At 43.8% G+C, this 18,579-nt stretch overlaps 1 protein-coding gene across 1 annotated transcript in view; it reads right to left on the bottom strand.

Annotated features, from left to right (window-relative positions):
* The window catches only part of PPP2R5B (protein phosphatase 2 regulatory subunit B'beta), a 403,518-nt gene that overhangs the window by 247,332 nt on the left and 137,607 nt on the right, over positions 1–18,579 (bottom strand). The window lies entirely within an intron of this gene.

Genomic DNA, 18,579 nt, shown 5'->3' with positions numbered 1-18,579 from the left:
AAATTCCAGAGATACAGCAAGCGACGTCACTGTACCCTTTATCTTCGGTGCCATTACAAGGAAACCCCCTCTGTAGCCCCCTTTGCGACTCATCAGCCTCCAGTTTGTTCTGTTCCTGCAGTTGCCTTAATTACACATGACACCAGGGTAGCAAGGGCAGTGCTAGAGAATAGATACCATAGACCAAGCCGGGGAGGAGGACTGGGACTGGGCGGGGACGCACAAGCTCAGCAGGCGGGGAGACGGGGCTGCCGGGATTGAGCTCAGCCTGCCTGAAATGCCTCTCGGAGATAGTGCTTACAGAGGAAACAAAATGGTCCGCAGCGCTGAGAGAAATTAAAAGTAAACATTTGCAGGCAGTCTGTGGTAAGTCCCCGCAATAATGATTCACAGCTTCTAGGAGCCACCCCAGGCGCAGCCCCATCAAGCCCCGGCGGGCAGGCGGAAACTCACGGCCTCTAGCCACATGAACCTTTTTGCATCACAATGTGGCAGAGGCAAGGGTGTTAATTTCAAAAGAAAGCTTGCGTTGAGCCACACTTTCAATGCACGATGATAACGGAGGGCATCCTTTGCACATTGTGCACGCTGTGTCAAACACACCTGCTAATGTATTGCTGCAAAATGAAACCACCACAGGACAGTATGCATGTACGGCAGCAGTCTGAAGTTAGTTGTATTGTTATTAAACGGCAATCTAAAATACTTTCAAATAGCACTTACGCTGCTATTTAGTGGTGCTTTTAAATATATCCTAGATATATTGCCAACAAACAACCTTCACAACGCGGAGTCTTTCGGCGCCCAGATTGTCACTTACGCTGACGACACCCAGCTCCTCTTTGTCAGTAACAAGGATGGCCGTTTTGACGATGCCCAGGTCAGGGGCCGTTTGAGCGCTGTTTTTGAGTGGTTTGGACGCCATGGGCTGAAGTGCAACTCCGACAAGTCGGAGTTGCTCTTCTTTGGCTGTACCTCTGAGCCTGATTGGAAACCCTGGTGGCCGCAAGATATGTTTCCTCCCACTAGTTCGTCTTTGAAAGCCAAAAACTTGGGAGTTTTGATTGACAATGAGCTATCTTTCGGACCGCATATCTCATCTCTTACTGGGAAATGTTTCGGCATCCTTCGGATGCTTCGTAAATTCCTCCCTCTAGTCTCCATCCAGCACAGAAAAATCATTGTCCAGGCACTGATTGGCTCTAGGCTTGATTATGCTAATGTTTTGTTCCTAGGACTTCCCAAATATTTGGTCAGGCGTCTGCAAATCGCCCAGAATTCTGCAGCCCGAGCCATCTTTGGTCTTCCAAGAAAAGCCAGAGCCACTGATCTTCTCTCAACACTACACTGGCTTCCCATTGCTAAAAGGATTCTGTTTAAAACTTTGACTACGACTTTCAAGGCCCTACATGGCATAGGCCCCAAATATATTTCTAAACGATTGTCCTGGTATAACCCCCCCAGATCTCTCAGATCTTCATCCCTATTTAAAATGAGTGTTCCCATTATCAAGCGTGCTAGAGCAGGAGGACGGTCTTTTCGCTACTTAGCTCCTCATGCATGGAATGACCTCCCAATCTCTTTGAGACAGACCTCTAGCCTTCTGTCCTTCCGAAAGACCCTTAAGACATGGCTTTTCCCTTAATTTGATGCTGCTTCCTGTTGTCTTCACGTCCTCTCAGTGTTATGTTCTCCCTTCTTCGGTTGGGTTTCCTTCAATAAAGCGCCGGGATACTCCATGGAGTGGCCGTGCGCTATAGAAGTATAAAAATAACATAACAATAACATAACATAACACTAATGTTTCGACCTCGGAAGGTTGAGAGCGCTCTTAGTGCAAGCTAGAAGCTGCCCCTTTTACCTACAACTCTGCATGAGTGATTAACTCACTGAGATATCTTATTAGTGTAACGCTAGGCCGAGACCTAAAAATGAAATTCGGGTGACCGCACTCAAGCATTGAAGACTCCAGTCACCCAGGTCCGCAACAGACTTGAGCGTGAGGCTGGACTCAAGCCATGGCCGTGGAGAACAGTCAAGAAGCGATCCATTCAGAAATGAACACTCATGGCAAACAGCGCGGTCCAACTGCGTTTTATGCTCCTTCTTTTAAAATAAAAGACCAGGGCATTTTTATTTATAGAGTGAAATCACAGTTTTGTACTGCGTTTATTGCTTTGGCGCTGTTAAAGTTGTGAGGAATGTACCCTTTCACACATGCAGTACTTACCGGGGTTCATGAGATGAACCAAGAGGAAGGCGAGGATAGCCCCCCGGCTACTGGCTGAGGGGAGATAAAGCCATGCCACGGTTTAGAGGTGCGGTCTGGGGTTGGGTTTACAACCTCATGTCGAAAGAAGCTCGTGGCTCCACATTTCATCACAAAACGGTGGGAGCAAGCCTTTGCCCAGGATACCTCCAAACTCTTAATCCATCACGGTGTGGGGTGCCCCGTGGGTGATATATAACTCCCTTCTGGGTCTGAGGGGCGAGAGGTCCCCAGGTGGTCAGCTCCTGCGCTCCCGGACGCTACTCGGAATGGCTGCCGTCTGCCTCGAGCTCCCGTACAGCGGCGGCTCTGTTGCTTTCGGTTTCATATCCGGGCCTGGGATTTCCGTGATGACTGTACTGGCGAGCCCTGTGCCCAAGAGGGGAAAGGTGCGATATTATCTCCTTCTGTGCCGGGAGCCGCCAGGAAACTGCCTGTCATAATAACAAACTTTCTAACTCTCGTTAACACCTTGGCTGCTAGGCGTTTTCCCCCCCTGCGCTGGAAAATGCTTGAGTACATTATTCATGACGAGCTCAGCTCGTCATCAGCACAGCTCAACTGTGCATCATGACGAGCTGAGCTCGTCATGAGCATCGAAAGGGTTAAACGTGTTGTGCCAGAGAAAAGGCAGCTCTCCCCTCCTCCCATGAAGGACTGAGCATGAGGGACAAGCATACAAATTCCTCCCCCCCCCCCACTCTCCCCAACCGTGCGCAAAACAGCGGTGAGCCTTTCAAGTGATCAGCCTCGCTGAGACTTTTCTGAGTGACTGGCACCAAAAATAAGAGTTTATGGCATGGCCGCATGGGTATTATTTAGGTGAGAAGGGTCATGACCTCACAACAATCGATAAATCAGCACAAACACCCTGAGCTGTTTCCATGCATTCCTCTAATGTTAGCAGCACTAATACCTTCACAATGACGTGCCAAGTGTAGCTGCTGGTACCGTGTGTGACGCTGACCTACAGTTGCCAACAGTTCACTGCCATGACTCACTCCTCCGAGTCTATCAACAATCTCCTTTCGCACTAGTATACAGAGGCATAAACTCTTACACTTTTTAGGACGGACTACAGAAATACCTAACTACCTATCATGCCTTACCTATCTTACAACTTAACTACCTATCTACTTCCGTCAATGGCATTCGTTCATTGTACTCCTTACTTGTTCTTCTTACTCTTTGAGGGGAGAGGAGGCATGTGTCTGCTCACGCTGCCTGCACGCGCCTGTCGGCCCTCTGATTGGTTAATAAGGAACACCAATCAGAGAGCTGACTTGGCCATGCAGGCAGCGTGATGAGGGGCTGTTCTCTCCTGATGACGTCAGGGAGAGAAAGAACACAAAAAACACACCCCTCCGTCCGAAAAAGACAGGGCTTAAATGGAGTGACGCCCCTCTCCTCCAATGGCTAGCCAACATTTACGAGGCCAGCTAATGGAGAAGAGGGGCGGGTTCAAGCCCCACTGTAGGAAAACATTAAATCTCGGGCTCCGCCCACACTGCTTACGCAGTGTGACGCTAGTCCCAAGACCTAAAAAGAGAACAAACAGAGGAAGATGGGAAAACAGTGACAAAAACAGAACTCTGGGATGAAAAAGAACCTACAAGAGTGAGATAAAGAGGCAGGATGTGGAAAGTGACGGAGAGACAATGCAAGAGATAGAATCAAGACTAGAGAGCCTTGGTATTTGGCAGCCTCTGCATTTTAGTGGGAGGGCTCCAAATTAATACTTTGGACTATGCCCTCAGTGATTTACAAATGAAGCACCAAGTCTCGGCCATAACTTAGTGGCAACTTTACAATACTGAGAAGCAAGCTGTATTGACCTTGTCCTAAAACATGCGTATGCCAGAGACCTAAAAATATAGAGCAACTCTTCACATGGGCAGACACTCTTTGCTCACATCATAGAGTAGAGATACTCAAAGTATGTTCTGGGCCCCATGCAACCCTTCTGACCTTTACATGCGGCCCCCTGGGCAACAGCAGCACACCTCAGCACTAACACACCTCGGCTGTTTGCCGATTGGGGCATTGATTTGCAAATGGGCGGGACGAGAAGAGGGAATCTGCCCAGCTTGCAACAACAGAAAAGAAGATATGGCCCATGTCTTGTTCTTCTGCCCTGCCTATAGTGCAATACGGAGATCTTGGCTGGCACCTCTGTGCAGAAATTTGGGCTTAAAACAATGTGCTCAAGCTTGTAGAATTTTAAGATTCGATACTTCACCCCCTATTGTGTTCTCGGTCTCCCGCTTTTTATTTGGTATGTGGCGTAGAAGGTCTACTCTGATTAATTGTGTAAAAATGTGATTAATTGAACCGACTGTCATCCTTCATTTGATAACTTATTGCTTAATAATTTTTTAACCAAGGTTTTTAACTATTTATGTATTCTATGTATTTTATGTTGTATGTACATATTTTATCTGTGCTTTTATGGCCTTGGCCGAAAAAAAGTTATCAAAATGAATGAAAAAGATGTTAAATTAACATCAAGCATTTATTTAAAGGTTAATTACAGTTAAAGAACAGAAGTAACTAGGGTGTAATGCGCAGCTTAACTTTAGGAACACCTTCATTTATAAAGAATGTAAACGTGTAAAAAAAATAAAAAAGTATCTTCAAATTTGAAACGTATATTTCATTAACATGCAGAACTGCTTCACCTTAGTAAATCAGATTATATCAGTACATTCTGAAGTATTGTTTTTTAAAGTGATTGTTTTCAATAATGAATTTAGAAACATTCTTGCTTTCCCCCACCCTGACAACAAAGTCAGGGTGGGGGATTAAATACAAAATACAACCCAGGAGAAGGTTTTATACAGCGCACATGCTTGAAGTCATGTATTTTGAGGTCCAAAGTGAAATAAAACAATTGCCTGAAATTACACAGTTTGGTCAAGTGGGGAAGTCAAGATTCATCCCAGGTTCTACACTGTGCAGTTCTTTTCAGTCACTGGATGTACATGCCTAGTTTCACCGGCACCCAGGGCTTTAAGCGGAATGAAGAAACTGGGGGGTCTCTCAAAGGGACGTGGCCAATGCAATTAAGGGCATGGCTTAAAACATGTTAGCTAAAAATCTGTGCTTAGCTTAGTGTGTCGCCCGACTTGTATTTTGCTGTTTCTGTCATTGCATCCAGATATATGATACAACCAGTAACATCATACCTACAACAAGTCAGGACTATTGCCTTTGCCAGTGATTGTTAGGTACATAAGATAAATAAGCAGCAACTATGGCGTGTATATTATTGAAAAAGCCTTCGCCATGGTGACACCACAACAATGTTGCTGCTCCTGAGTTTTATTCATTCATTCAACAAGCTCAAAAAGAGAAGGGAAATCCAGAGAGAAAATGACTCCCTTTAAAGGATTTCCCTTCCCCTACAACGCTCACCTGGCATGATGTAACTTCTCCACTAATGAGAAGTGAGCAGTGTGGGCACGTGCACATCCACGTGCCTGCGGTCACTGCAGTCTGCAAAAATACAGACTGCCTGTGCCAGGGCACAAAACAGAGCCCGATAGAAACCCGTTTCGAGCCCCCCTTTAAAAAGCTGCCGGTGCTCAGCACTGGTGAGACCCGGCCCACTTAAAGTCCTGCCTGCACCCACTTTACAACCTATCCAACCAATACCCTGCTGGCATCAGTGACACCACAGACCGAAAATGTTGGCACCTGGGAAAATGGTTGCGATTACCCAAGTCATGGAGGGATTTAGGAAAGTGATGAAGCGTGTAGCCAACTCTGAAGAGCACTGACAAAATCTAAAGAGTGACTTCATTAACCTTGCAGCACTTTCCAAACTGACAGTCTAACTAAGGGCAATTACCATGGCAATTACCATGGAAAATGCTATTACAAGACCTGTGTTGGTTGAAACAAAGGCGAAATGTATCCATTTATTTTCAGCACACTGGATATAATTAAGAACTGTCCAGCAAGAAAGCAGTAGAGTACATACTTTTCAATTCAGGTTACTCTACAGGCCCAAATAACAAGGGAGAGCATAAAATCTGGTCCCAGTGAAAAATGCAGGAGACCGATTTCCGAGTGGAGTGATAATTATTTCATCCCCTTTGTTTACCTCACACAGATTTCACCAAGTGCAACCTAGAGAAATGTATCTTGAGAAAAGGCCCAGTGAAAGGCAAAATATTCCTATTTTGCTGCAAAAAAATTGCAGAAACTACGATGTATGTCTTATTTACAAGGCTAACACTCAGAATACCCACCAAATACTTTAGCTCAGAGTATCAGTGTTTACCAGGTGCTAACATTACAGTGCATATTCCAACATACTCTTGATCATGGCTGTAGTAGGTATTATAAGAGTTCTGCCTCCAATATTTTAGATGTCACCTATCTTTAATGAAAGTATAAATGGGTGCTGTGTATCAGATCGAAACATGGCCCTTCCACTTGAATAAAGTATTTAAATCGTTCAGGGTGACAAATAGTTTCTATATTTCGATATGAAGACTTATTGTGTACGATAAATTAATAAATGTATAGATTTTGGATGCTTAGTAGTTGATGTACATTTGGCTAGCCCTTTGAGTTGAATGACGATTCAGCGCGATAGAAATGACAGAAAGACTCGAACTCAGTGAATCTAACATAACTAAGATATAATCTGGGGTCCGATGTAGGCGGCCGTTTCAGGCCATTTACCGACCGGTAAATGGCCAATCGGTATGTAGGGGCCTAAATCCAAGGCCACATGTAGGTAAATCTACATTTACAGAATCGGTAAAATTACCGATTCGGTAAAATACCGAATCGGTAATTTTACCGATTCTGTAAATTCCATATGTAGGTGGGACTCTTTTGAGTCCCAAAGGCCTAAACGAATCGGTATTTTACCATGAAATCCAACTACATGGTAAAATACCGATTCCGGTGTGCATGCACATGTGTGCATGCACACCTATGTCATGTGACAGGCAGACCTGCTCCTAGGGCAGGTATGCCTGCCACATGGCACCTGTGCCTGTTTTGGGGGTGCCAGAGGGTGTCAAAGTGACACCCCCTGCATCCTTGTGAATTCTTTAATTACCGATTCGGTAAATACCGAATCGGTAATGCCTAATCATTCCTATGGGCTTCAAAGCCCATAGGAATGAATGGGCATTACCGATTCGGTATTTACCGAATCGGTAATTAAAAGAATTGTTAAGGATTCGGTAACGAATCCAGATGTTGGGACCTACATACCATTTACCGATTTTGAAATACCGATTCGGTACAATTCGGTATTTTAAAATCGGTAAATGTTTTTTACCTACATCTGGCCCCTAATGTATTGTTTATGTTTGATGCACATTTGAATTGAACAATGATGTATTCTCATGTAGCCACAAACAGGGATACACAAATGAATATACAGAAATATTAGTGCATACAGGTAGTTAAAAAATGTGCGCAATAACCTTCTAAATGCATATTACCAGGAAAACTGGGAACTGCTGCCCCGCCCCTGGAGGGAAGATGCGATTTCCATGCTTCTGCGTTTTCTGTTGGAATCCTTGGGCTTTTCAAGCACAGGCTCTCACGGGAGACCGGAGTAATTGGGCAAAGAGCAGCTTGAATCCTGCCAGTCTGCACACAAGGCAGACTGAGTGCTGCCAATCGACAGAAGGGCCTTCTTCCCAGGGCTTGCCATAGGAGCCAGCGTGGTGGGCTGTTCTCAGTCTCTCATTAATACTAAAGGTATATAAAAAGAACTAGGCAATGTGCTTGTGAAAGAAAGAAAAGAGAAAGGGGATAAAATAATGTACTATATGTAGGGATAAGGTAATGTAGTGATTGGAAGGTGGCTTTGGGGGGGAAGGGTATAGCAAAAGACAGTAGGAAATATTTTGTGATCATCAGGCACACAACAGGCAGCTATGAATATCACTGCACCTGTGGTGCCACAACCTGCTTAGCACTGTAGGGTTAGGCACTTAAAGTGGGTGCTGTGTTGAACAGATCTAAAGTGTCTGCTTAAAAGCATAAAAAAACTTGGGCAATGCCAATAGGTCTGGCTTAAGAATGAAAGTGTCTTTTGTGTCATTGATGGGTTTAGGCACTCAAGGCATCATCATACATGCACTAAGTCACTCATGTTTGCACTCATGCATCAATTCATCCATCCACTAACTCATTCTTGCATTCACCAGCTAACATAACTGCAAAAAAAAAACATGCACTTAACAACATATGGAAGATTAATTAATAGACTACTGGTAGAATAAAACATTCTTCCATCTAAACAAGGCAGGTATATGCTTGCAATAATGAAACTAAATATAGAAGCAGATGGCCTCTTTCAGAGATAGTGTACAACGTTTATTACTGTTTTAAAGTTCCCGTATGGCCACCATGATTAGAACCAACATGTTGACCATCTTTGAATGGTAAAATTGTGATACACCATGGACAAACGCATTCGATAATAGCTGCCTGGCCTAGAAGACGTGGCTACGTGGTATGTGGGGCACTGCAGAAGAAATGAGTGGCAAGCAAGCAAACTGTTAGCACTGCCAGGAGAGCTGTGGAATCCTCTTAAGAAAAAAGAAAATAAGAAAACAGGAGAAGCAAAGAAATGAAAGGGGAACTATGAAAGGAGAAAACAGGAAACTAAAGGATTGGCCAACCAGCCTTAAAATATAAGTTTATTCATTTTCTTTTTTTTTTAACTGGTCTTTGTTGTACAATTTTGTCGATTAAGCCACCCCCCCTTGAACCCCCCCCATACAGACTGTTTTAAATTATTAAACACGTACATACATCATCTTGATGTATCAAAATCAAAGTTGAAGTTTGTTAGTTTAAAAACAAAGTAAGTTCAGCTGGAAATACTTCATACAGAACAAGAGAGAACGAAAACATGGAGCAGAAAGATAGAAGGATCCAGAGTGGAAAAGTGGAAGAGGAGGGAAAAAAGCACATGCTTATCGTGTTTAAACAATATTACAACATCGATCTCCCCATCCATTGTGTAAGCGGATGCCATATTTCAAGCCCTTTCTTTTTCATTTTTATTCCCTTCCTGCTGAATATGGCTATTTCCACGTTATATGCAGCTAGTAGTCGTGCCCGCCATTGATGGAATGAAAGTGGATATGGGTCTAACCAAGTTGATGTCAAGCAAATTCTTAGTATGGCCATTGAGATAAACAGAAGTCCCTGAATGGTAGCAGGTCTAGGATCCCTATCAATCCCAAGTATTATTTCCGCTGTCGTGATCACAATTCTAGTTCCAAATATCTCTGATAGAAACAGTGAGATTTCTCGTCTAATTGTTTTCAGGGTTTCACATGTGGCCAACATATGAATCAGATCCACCTTGGGTATTGCGCATCGAGGACATAATGGACCTTTACCTGTGCTCCATTTAGAAATCTTTTCGGGGGTATAATATAGTTGGAAAAATGTCTTGTAGAATTGGGCTTGAAGTTTAGTGGACATTGGTAAAGATAATGACATTTCCAATGTTTTATGTTTTGTGGTCTCAGACATGCCTAGTTTATTTTCCCAGTTATGGAAATGTTTCTCTAGGTCATCAAGAAGGCCAGTAACTAGGTTTTTATAGATTTCACCTATTCTAGCCCTATCCGTTTGGGCCGTTTCAATTGCCGAAATTTTCCGAAATGCCTCTCCCCCCCCCCTTTATTTGAAATATAATCTCTGATTTGTAAATATTTGTAAAAAATCGCGAGATTTCCGTCCAAATTTAATTTTAAAGGATTCGAATGATCGAAAGCCCACTGAATCGTACAGTGACCCAACTTGTACTATTCCTGATCTAACCCAGCGCCTCATACACGGAGTCTTTGAATATCTCCGGGAGATTATTATTCACACATAGCGTAGTGTAGTGGGAGAATCTGCCAATCCCCAGAAGTTTTCGTACTTGATTCCAAGCGATATAAATGCCTTTGAGTGATTTAAAGCGTACTTTTTTGAAGTGACAATCATATGTTAACCTCCACAACTGATTGCTTGCCTCCCCACCGAGGATCAGTTCCTGTGGCGTTGGAACTAGACTCTCTGAGTTAAATTCCTGCCTGGGGGTTAGGAGATCTCTACAGTATTTAAGGATAGTGGCCCACCAGTATAGTTTGAAGTTTGGTAATGCCAGGCCAGCTCTTTCCCTAGGTAAGGTAACAAACCTTTGGGCTCTACGTGTTCTTCCAAATCCCCAAATAAAACGTGCAAACATGTTGTCTATAGTTTTAAAAATCTGTGGATCAAAGTTTAAACAAATTGTGTGAAAAAAATACAAAAATTTAGGAAAGAATAGCATTTTGTTAAGATTGCATCTACCAGTAATAGTGAGGTGCAAATTGTGTAGATGAGCTAGACTTTTTTCAGTCTGTTTTAGAAGGGGGCTCAGATTTAGGCTCACTAAGTTATCTAAATCTGCTGTAATGTTCACGCCAAGATATACTGCCTTGTCTACGACCCTTTCGTCTGAGTAGTTAGTCTTATTGTTGATTATGATCTGGGTTTTAGCTTGGTTCAATTTATACCCTGATATCTCCCCAAACCTTGTTGCTCCCTCCTCCATCGCTTTGACTGCCGACATTGGATCAGCTGTTACAATTACAATATCGTCAGCAAAAGCCAAAGTTTTAGTTTCGCCATTAATGGTTTTTATAGGTGGTATGGATTCGTTTGTCTCTAACCTCGTAATAAAAGGATCTATGTAAAGGGCAAATAGTAGAGGAGAGCAGGGGCACCCCTGCCTTGTGCCTCTTGTCACTTTGATGGTTTCCAATAGGTCCCCATTAATCATAACCGCTGCTTCGGGTGTGACATATAACATCTGTACAGCTTTGATGAAGTGATCCCCGATCCCGCTCCTTGACATGACACTCCAGAGATATTGCCAGGAGACCCTATCAAATGCTTTTTCCGCATCTAGTAGTATCAAGGCCATAGGGTCTCCTGCTACCTCTGCCATGTCAAAAAGCGTGATAACTCTCTGGATGTGGTCTGTTGTAGATCTACCTGGGACGAATCCATGTCCAGATATAATTTTATGGATAATTGGTGTGAGTCTACTGGCTAGCATGTTAGAATATATTTTGGAATCAATATTAATTAAAGTAATTGGGCGATAAGCGCCCAATTCTATAGGATCTTTATTTTTTGGGGGGGAAACGATGATTTTTGCCCGGGCCCAAGAGTCTGGAGGACGTCCACCCTGAAAAACGTGTATCATTAATTTAGTTAGAATTTCTTTCAATATCTTACTAAATTTAGCATAAAATTCAACCGGAATTCCGTCTAAACCTGTAGCCTTCCCTGGGGCCAGACTATTTATTGACAGGAGAATTTCTATCCAATCTGGGGTCTCCGAGAGATTGTCTTTATCTAGCAGTGGTAAGCGGGGCCTTGGATCTAAATTTAGATATTCCTGTATTTTATTCTGGCTGCTACCTGTCTCTGTATAAAGATCAGAATAATACCCCTTGAACGCTTCCCTGATTTTTATCGGGTCGTTGGTTAATCCAAAGATAGGATGTCTAATAGTTTTATTTGTACTTTCCGAACTTTGTTGTCTTGCACGTGCAGCCAGTTGGTGGCCCACCTGCTCGCTCATTTCATAGATTTTTTCCCTACACATTGAAGCTTTATAAATCGCTTTCCTAGTGAACATATCAGATATAAGATTTTTTGCTATGGCAACCTCTCTTGCAGGCCCTTCTGAATTATTCCCACCTATGACCGACCGCCCTAACTAGATCTTCTTCCTTACTTATTAAATTTTCCTGTAGTTTTTTAGCTTATCTTTTGCTTCTTTGTTATTTTGAATTGAGAATCTTAATGTTTCACCTCTTATTCCTGCTTTTAGTGAATCCCAGACCATAACCAAAGGGGCGCTACCCATATTGAAATTTAGGAATTCTGTGATCCAATTTTCCATATGGTTACAATACTTATCATTAATCAAAAGAGCCCTTTCAAACGTCCAGGTGCTTTGGATGGACTGGGTCACCCCAATATCTATGCTTAAAGTTAAAGGATTGTGGTCTGAAAGTACTCTGGGAAGCCGTTCTCTGGAACACTTGGAAACAATAGTGTGTGAAACCAGTATATAATCTATTCTAGTGAATTTTTGATGAGGATGGGAAAAGAATGTTTATTCATTTTCAGGTGGATATGCACATGTGATCAGAAAGTGCTACCCATTGCAAAGCAAGAGAGCCAATGATTAATATGGAATGGATCATTACCCCATGCAGTACTCTGTCATGGAAAGTAGAGGGTAAATGACACCCAGACAGGCCAAAGGCAGAAGAAGGCTGACCCAACATTTAAAAACTCCCAATAAAGCATAAAAAAGGATTACTTATAGGGCAATCAGGCAGTGCCTGATGGGTTGGTCTGCCAGGTCAGTGTGTGGGACTTATTTTGGCTGTCTTTTGGGCCCGAGTTATGGTCTACTAGGCATTTTCTACTGCTGATTTGCCTGATATTAAAACAAACATTGCAGTAAATCCATGCAGTTCTCCATACCTTGCAAAACCCCTAGAGAGTGTGTGTTTACAATTTTAAAACGACTCCATTTACGGGGCACTTTTTTATTGATCTAATTCACTAATGGGGGCCTCTTTTATTTTGGTGCCTCTGGTTATTTTCCGTTCAGTCTGACCCTGTGAAAATCCTCTATCCCGATAGTTTGTTCAGGAGTGTCACCAAAACTCTTTCTTACTATGGTAATACTAGTCCCCAGGTGAAATTTAAATTATGCTTTCAAAATTCCGATAATTTTGGGAATTTCATGTTACACTTTTTAGACAAATTCCGGAAATCATGTTAGTTCGCTACATCATGCAATTAGACCATTATTGGTGGCTAAGTGGAAGTGCAGGAAAATTGTGAACAACTAGAACGCGGGCGGCTGTTGTTTGCTGCATTTGTTTTTTTAGTACAAAATGCTTTCTTCTGTCAACAACCGATGCTATGACACATTTGGCGTAACATATAGTTCTATATGACAGATTTACTTTTTAGATCATTTTCCAGAAATTTCACATAACTACACAAAAGCAAATTATGCTGATTTAACAAATCCGTATAAAATACCTGCCTACCGGGTTAAGCACAATTTAATAACAATCCTCTCTTAAATACATATTTTCTTTAAAGTATGCTTTTCACAATAGGTAAGTCAGGCCTACTTGCTTTGACATAACTTTTTCTTACTGTTCTCTCCTAGGGAATCTGACACAACCTTTACCAGTGAACCTATATGGTCTATAGCCTTTACCGAGGTCTGACACTATAACCAATACAGGCTTACTGAAGTGTGCATAAACTGGAAACAATGAAACATACAATTAAGAAATTACAGATATGTGCAGAATTACAGTTGGCAAAACAAATACAATCCCTCTATTAGGACCTAACAACAATTATCACAGAGAAAATCTGCTACCCCCAGTATTTAGCAGAGAGGGTAAACGGCACCAAAACCTTGTCTAATAAGGTAATCTGTAAGATTACGTGTAACCAAATCCCCTTCTACAGCCTGTAACATAGTGTGATAACAATCCACTATTAGAGTCCTCTTCGCTTTAGCAAATTCTGTTCACAGTAAACAAGCCAGGCCAACTGACTTGCCCACAAATGTTAATAATAAACAGACTGGACCTATGACATCTGGCATAATATTTTCCTGTGACCCAATCGGGCCCTGTGTGGTCATTGGCTAGTACCAACTCAGACAAACCTGATGACCTGTTAGCCTTCATAAATAATCATAAGAAAAGTTGTGTTCTGCAAGGAAGAGTATATGTCCAGGTGTATAGTGTTCATGTTGTGACCAAGTGAGGTGTGCTTGTGTATTTTTAAACCATGCATCCACCACAGGGGTTTCATGGCACAGTAAAATTGATGGATATTGCAATCCAATTGACCTATTGAGTCTCAAAGGCTAAGCAGAACAAATGGGATCTAATCCTGTTACCAAGAGGTAAAACACAGATCAATTTCATGGATGCGTTTGGCCACTGCACCATCAGACCCAGTATCTACCTAGCCTACCTTTGAACATTGTTCAGGTTGGGGTGTAGCTCATCATTGTTAGAGGGATGACCCCCCACACCCCTGCATCAGGCAACAAAAACATCTAAATGTTCATGATTGGCAGATGCATTGTGGATGTGGCTGAGCATTTGTTGCCCGAGTTCTCCCCGTGGGTGGTGGTCGTGTTGATGTATGAAACAGTGGTTCCCTTCGATAATGTTTAAATTGCTTAGTGTTAAAACAGGGATCTGTGCTTGCTCCCACCTGCTTTTTAATATTTAAATTGCTGACCTTACTGTTACATCAAACAACATCAGGATACTTCCTTCTAGGATTGGTGGGAAAGCACTACTTACTTTACAACATGCTTATGGCACCTTTGTGTTAGAAGGACGGTGAGTGGCCTTCAAAGACCCTTGTCAGTATCGCGTGATTATTGGCAGGCTAATGATTTGGAGATTAACAATAAAAAAAATAAAGTGACAGCTAGAAGTAGAGGTCACTGTTAATACCTTGAATCTCTTAAACCCAAGGCAAGAGTGCTATATGCCACATGCTCCAGTTAGCTTAAAAAATTGCTAAGGCTCTCGCTTTCACCAGTTCTGAAAGTTATAGCAGCAAGACATATGATAACTTTCACATTCGGCCTACAAACGACTCCTGGCAAAATGTTCAAATGGATTGATGCCATCCAATGCCATACAATTAGATTGTTGCATGGCTCCCCACTTAAACAACCCAAGCACAAATCTGATTCGAATTGAATTTAATAAAGCAGAGGCTTAACAGAGCTTACACTTGTAAATATAGGCCATAAATCTGTGGCTCTTTTAAGAAGGTAATTTGAAGGAAATTAACACATTCCGATGAAACAACAATCCCAACCATTGGTCAATATATTTATTGACAATTCTGATAAGATGAAATTTAAACCAATATGGCATTTAAAACGTTCACATAAGCGGTTTAAAAGACTGGCAACTAAACAGGTAAAACACATATTTTTTAGTTAGGCTGCATATTCGCTAAAATCAAGCTGAATGACCTGTTGGTCTATCATTCTTTCCAAGTGGGGAGATCCCAAAAATACTTGAATACATCCGTGCCATTGGCTACCAAATGCAAATTAATATGGTGCAGTTTTCAGCTGATTACGCTGCTGGAGTTTAATGCTATATGGAAAATAGCCATAAGATTTTGGACAATAATTGTAGATTTTGTGGTTATAAAAAGGAGCCCCATGATCACATTTTATGTCTATGCCCCTTGTTTCTGGACAAAAGGAAAAGGCTTCCAAAACGTTTGTTCATTACAAAAGGACTGACAAATTGCAACAACGTATAACTTATTTTGCTCCTAATGATGTCCAATTAATTAGTTATTTTGTGATATTCAAGGATTAATTATGTTTAGCTTTTAAAGCACTGCAGTTTAAAACTGCTTGAATTAGGATTACTTTTAACGTTTTGTAAGATTCCGCTAACCCGATGTCTAAACCAAAGTAGTTTGAAAAGAGGAAATGCCACCATGATTAATGGTATTTTTAACTTATGTGAGTTTATGCCCCCTTTTTGAAAATGCACTTAACTAAATGCTAAAATTAGCAACAACTTTCTTGTTCAGTTTGTAGTTCGATTAATGGTGTTATGTTCGTAAATTGCTAAGAATTGTATTACTATCTTCTATAAATATGACCGTTGACATTAAAATTAGTTACCAGTAATTCAATTACTCTTCCTCGTTTTAGTCATAACTATATGTGCCATGGCCCCTCCTACAGACAGGTCTGTCTCCTCAATCCATTCCGAAAAAAATGTAAAATGAAGCCCATCCATTTTGCTTCAGTCCGAAAGCTTGGCTTCCACCAGCACACCCTGAACACCCCAAACAACTCCTCCCTCTACTTCAGAATGGGAACATCTTGGAGGGAGAGCGGCAAATCATGTCTGAAACGAGCAAAAATGACTTTGAGTATTGTCCTATTACATCGGGTAATCTTCATTACTCCGGGTCCCGTAGTCCTCGACACCTTCAAAACTAGTGAGATTATACTATCTCTGACAGAAAAAAGAAAAAGAAGGAATGCTGGACCTACCCTCACCCTCCCGCCGGGAGTACATAAGGGTACATGTCCCAGCATTCCCTCTGAAATACCAAGCCAAAGGATGAAGGCCGGCAAACAGGGCGGGAGGGAGTGAAGTCATGAAGGTGTCGAGGACTACGGGACCCGGAGTAATGAAGATTACCCGAAGTAATAGGACATTACCCCCAGGTCCCTACGTCCTCGACACCTTCAAAACTAATGAGACATACCAAAGCAAACTCCGGCATTCATCCCAAAAAACACAACAAACAACCAGTACAGCAACGAACCAGGCATTTATTGAGCACAGAACAGAAATCACGGGCGAACACAACCCAACACCCCCAAAGCAAAACCGCCCTCATCACCCAGCAAATTGAGAAGACGGTAATGCCCGATGAAAGTATTGGAAGAAGCCCAAGTGGCCGCCCTACAAATCTCAGAAAGAGGGACACCCCGGATCTCAGCCCAGGAGGCCGCCACCCCCCTCGTAGAACGACCCTGAACACCCACAGGAGGAGGGGACCCAGAAAGAGAATAGGCCAAGGAAATGACCTGCTTCAGCCAGCGACCAATGGACACAGACGAAGCCTTACGCCCACGGGAAGCAGCCCCAAAGGAGACAAACAGGGAGTCAGTCATCCGAATAGCCACTGTGCACTCAAGATAAACACGCAAAGCCCGGCACACATCCAACAAGGACCAACAGGGACCACCCGGGGAATCCAGAACAGAACCCAACGCAGGCAAGACTAACTCCTGGGACCGGTGAAACTGAGAAGCGACCTTAGGCACGAAGGAGGAATCAAGGCGGAGCACCACCCCGTCCTCCGAAAAGGACAGGAAAGGTTCCCGAGACATCAAGGCCCCCAACTCGCCAAGGCGCCGAGCAGATGTGATGGCCACCAAGAACACAACCTTCAAGGTCACAAACTTCAACTCCACCTCCGACAAAGGTTCAAAAGGAGGACCAATCAAGGCCCGAAGGACCAAGGGCAAATCCCACAGGGGAAAGGAAGGCCGGGAAACCGGACGAGAAAGAGAAAAACCGCGGAGCAGCCTGGAGACCAAGTCCTCATCATCAGAAAGATTACCCCACGGGGAACGAAGAGCCCGGACAGCCGCCCACTGGGCACGCATGGTGGACACAGCCCAACCCTTCTCAAAACCCTCCCACAAAAACTGAAGCACCGCCTGTAAAGAACAGTACAAAGGGAAAGGTCCAAGGTCGAACACCAACGACTGAAGTTACCCCAGTGGCGATCATAGGACAGGAGAGTAGAAGGCCTACGGGAACCCTGGATGGCAGCAGCTAAATGCTCCGGGAACCCACGCCGCCGCCACCCCTGCCTCTCAACCTCCACACCGATAGCCGCAAGCGGAGAAGAGACAGGGGCGGGGAGGACCGCAGGGGAGACGGGGACAGAGGGAGGAACCAAGGGCCCCGCACAGCCAGAAGACGAACAGTCGGAAAACAAGACCTCCGAGGCCAAAAGGGCAGAACCACAACCACCTCCCGATCCTCCAGACACAGACGGGACAGAAACCTGGGAATCAGAGCCAGAGGGGGAAAGGCATAGAGCAGTCGGGAAGGCCAGGGAACCGACAGGGCATCCACCCCCCAACAACCCTCCTGCCGAAACCTGGAGCAGAAGCGTGGAAGCTGCACATTCAGCCGGGAGGCAAAGAGGTCCAGAAAGGGACGCCCAAACCTCCCGCACACAAGCCGAAACGCAACCCGGGTGAGAGACAACTCCAGAGGTGCCGGAAAGCAGCGACTCAGGACATCCGCCGCACAGTTGTCCACTCCCTTGATATGAATCGCAGTCAGAGACAGCAGATGACCCTCCGCCCAACAAAACAACGGAACAACCACTGCGTTCAAGGAAGCCGAACGGATCCCCCCTTGATGGTTGAGATAGGCCACCGACACCAAATTGTCCGACCTCACCAGGACGTTCCTGCCCAGCAAACACACCCGAAAACCCATCACGGCATGGGACACAGCAGTCAACTCCCGCCAGTTGGAAGACCTGCGACTCTCCAGCCGGGACCAACGACCCTGAAGGGACTGAGAACCCAAGGTCGCCCCCCACCCCAAAGCGCTGGCATCCGTCGTCAAGACCAGCGACGGAGCGGGCTGCAAGGGGAGCCCCTGAGACAGATGGACCGGATCTGACCACCA

This window comes from Lissotriton vulgaris, chromosome 9, assembly GCF_964263255.1.
Source record: "Lissotriton vulgaris chromosome 9, aLisVul1.2, whole genome shotgun sequence".
Classification (NCBI taxonomy): Eukaryota; Metazoa; Chordata; class Amphibia; order Caudata; family Salamandridae; genus Lissotriton; species Lissotriton vulgaris.
Note: the sequence above shows the minus strand (reverse complement) of the source record. Positions and strands in the feature narration are given on the sequence as shown.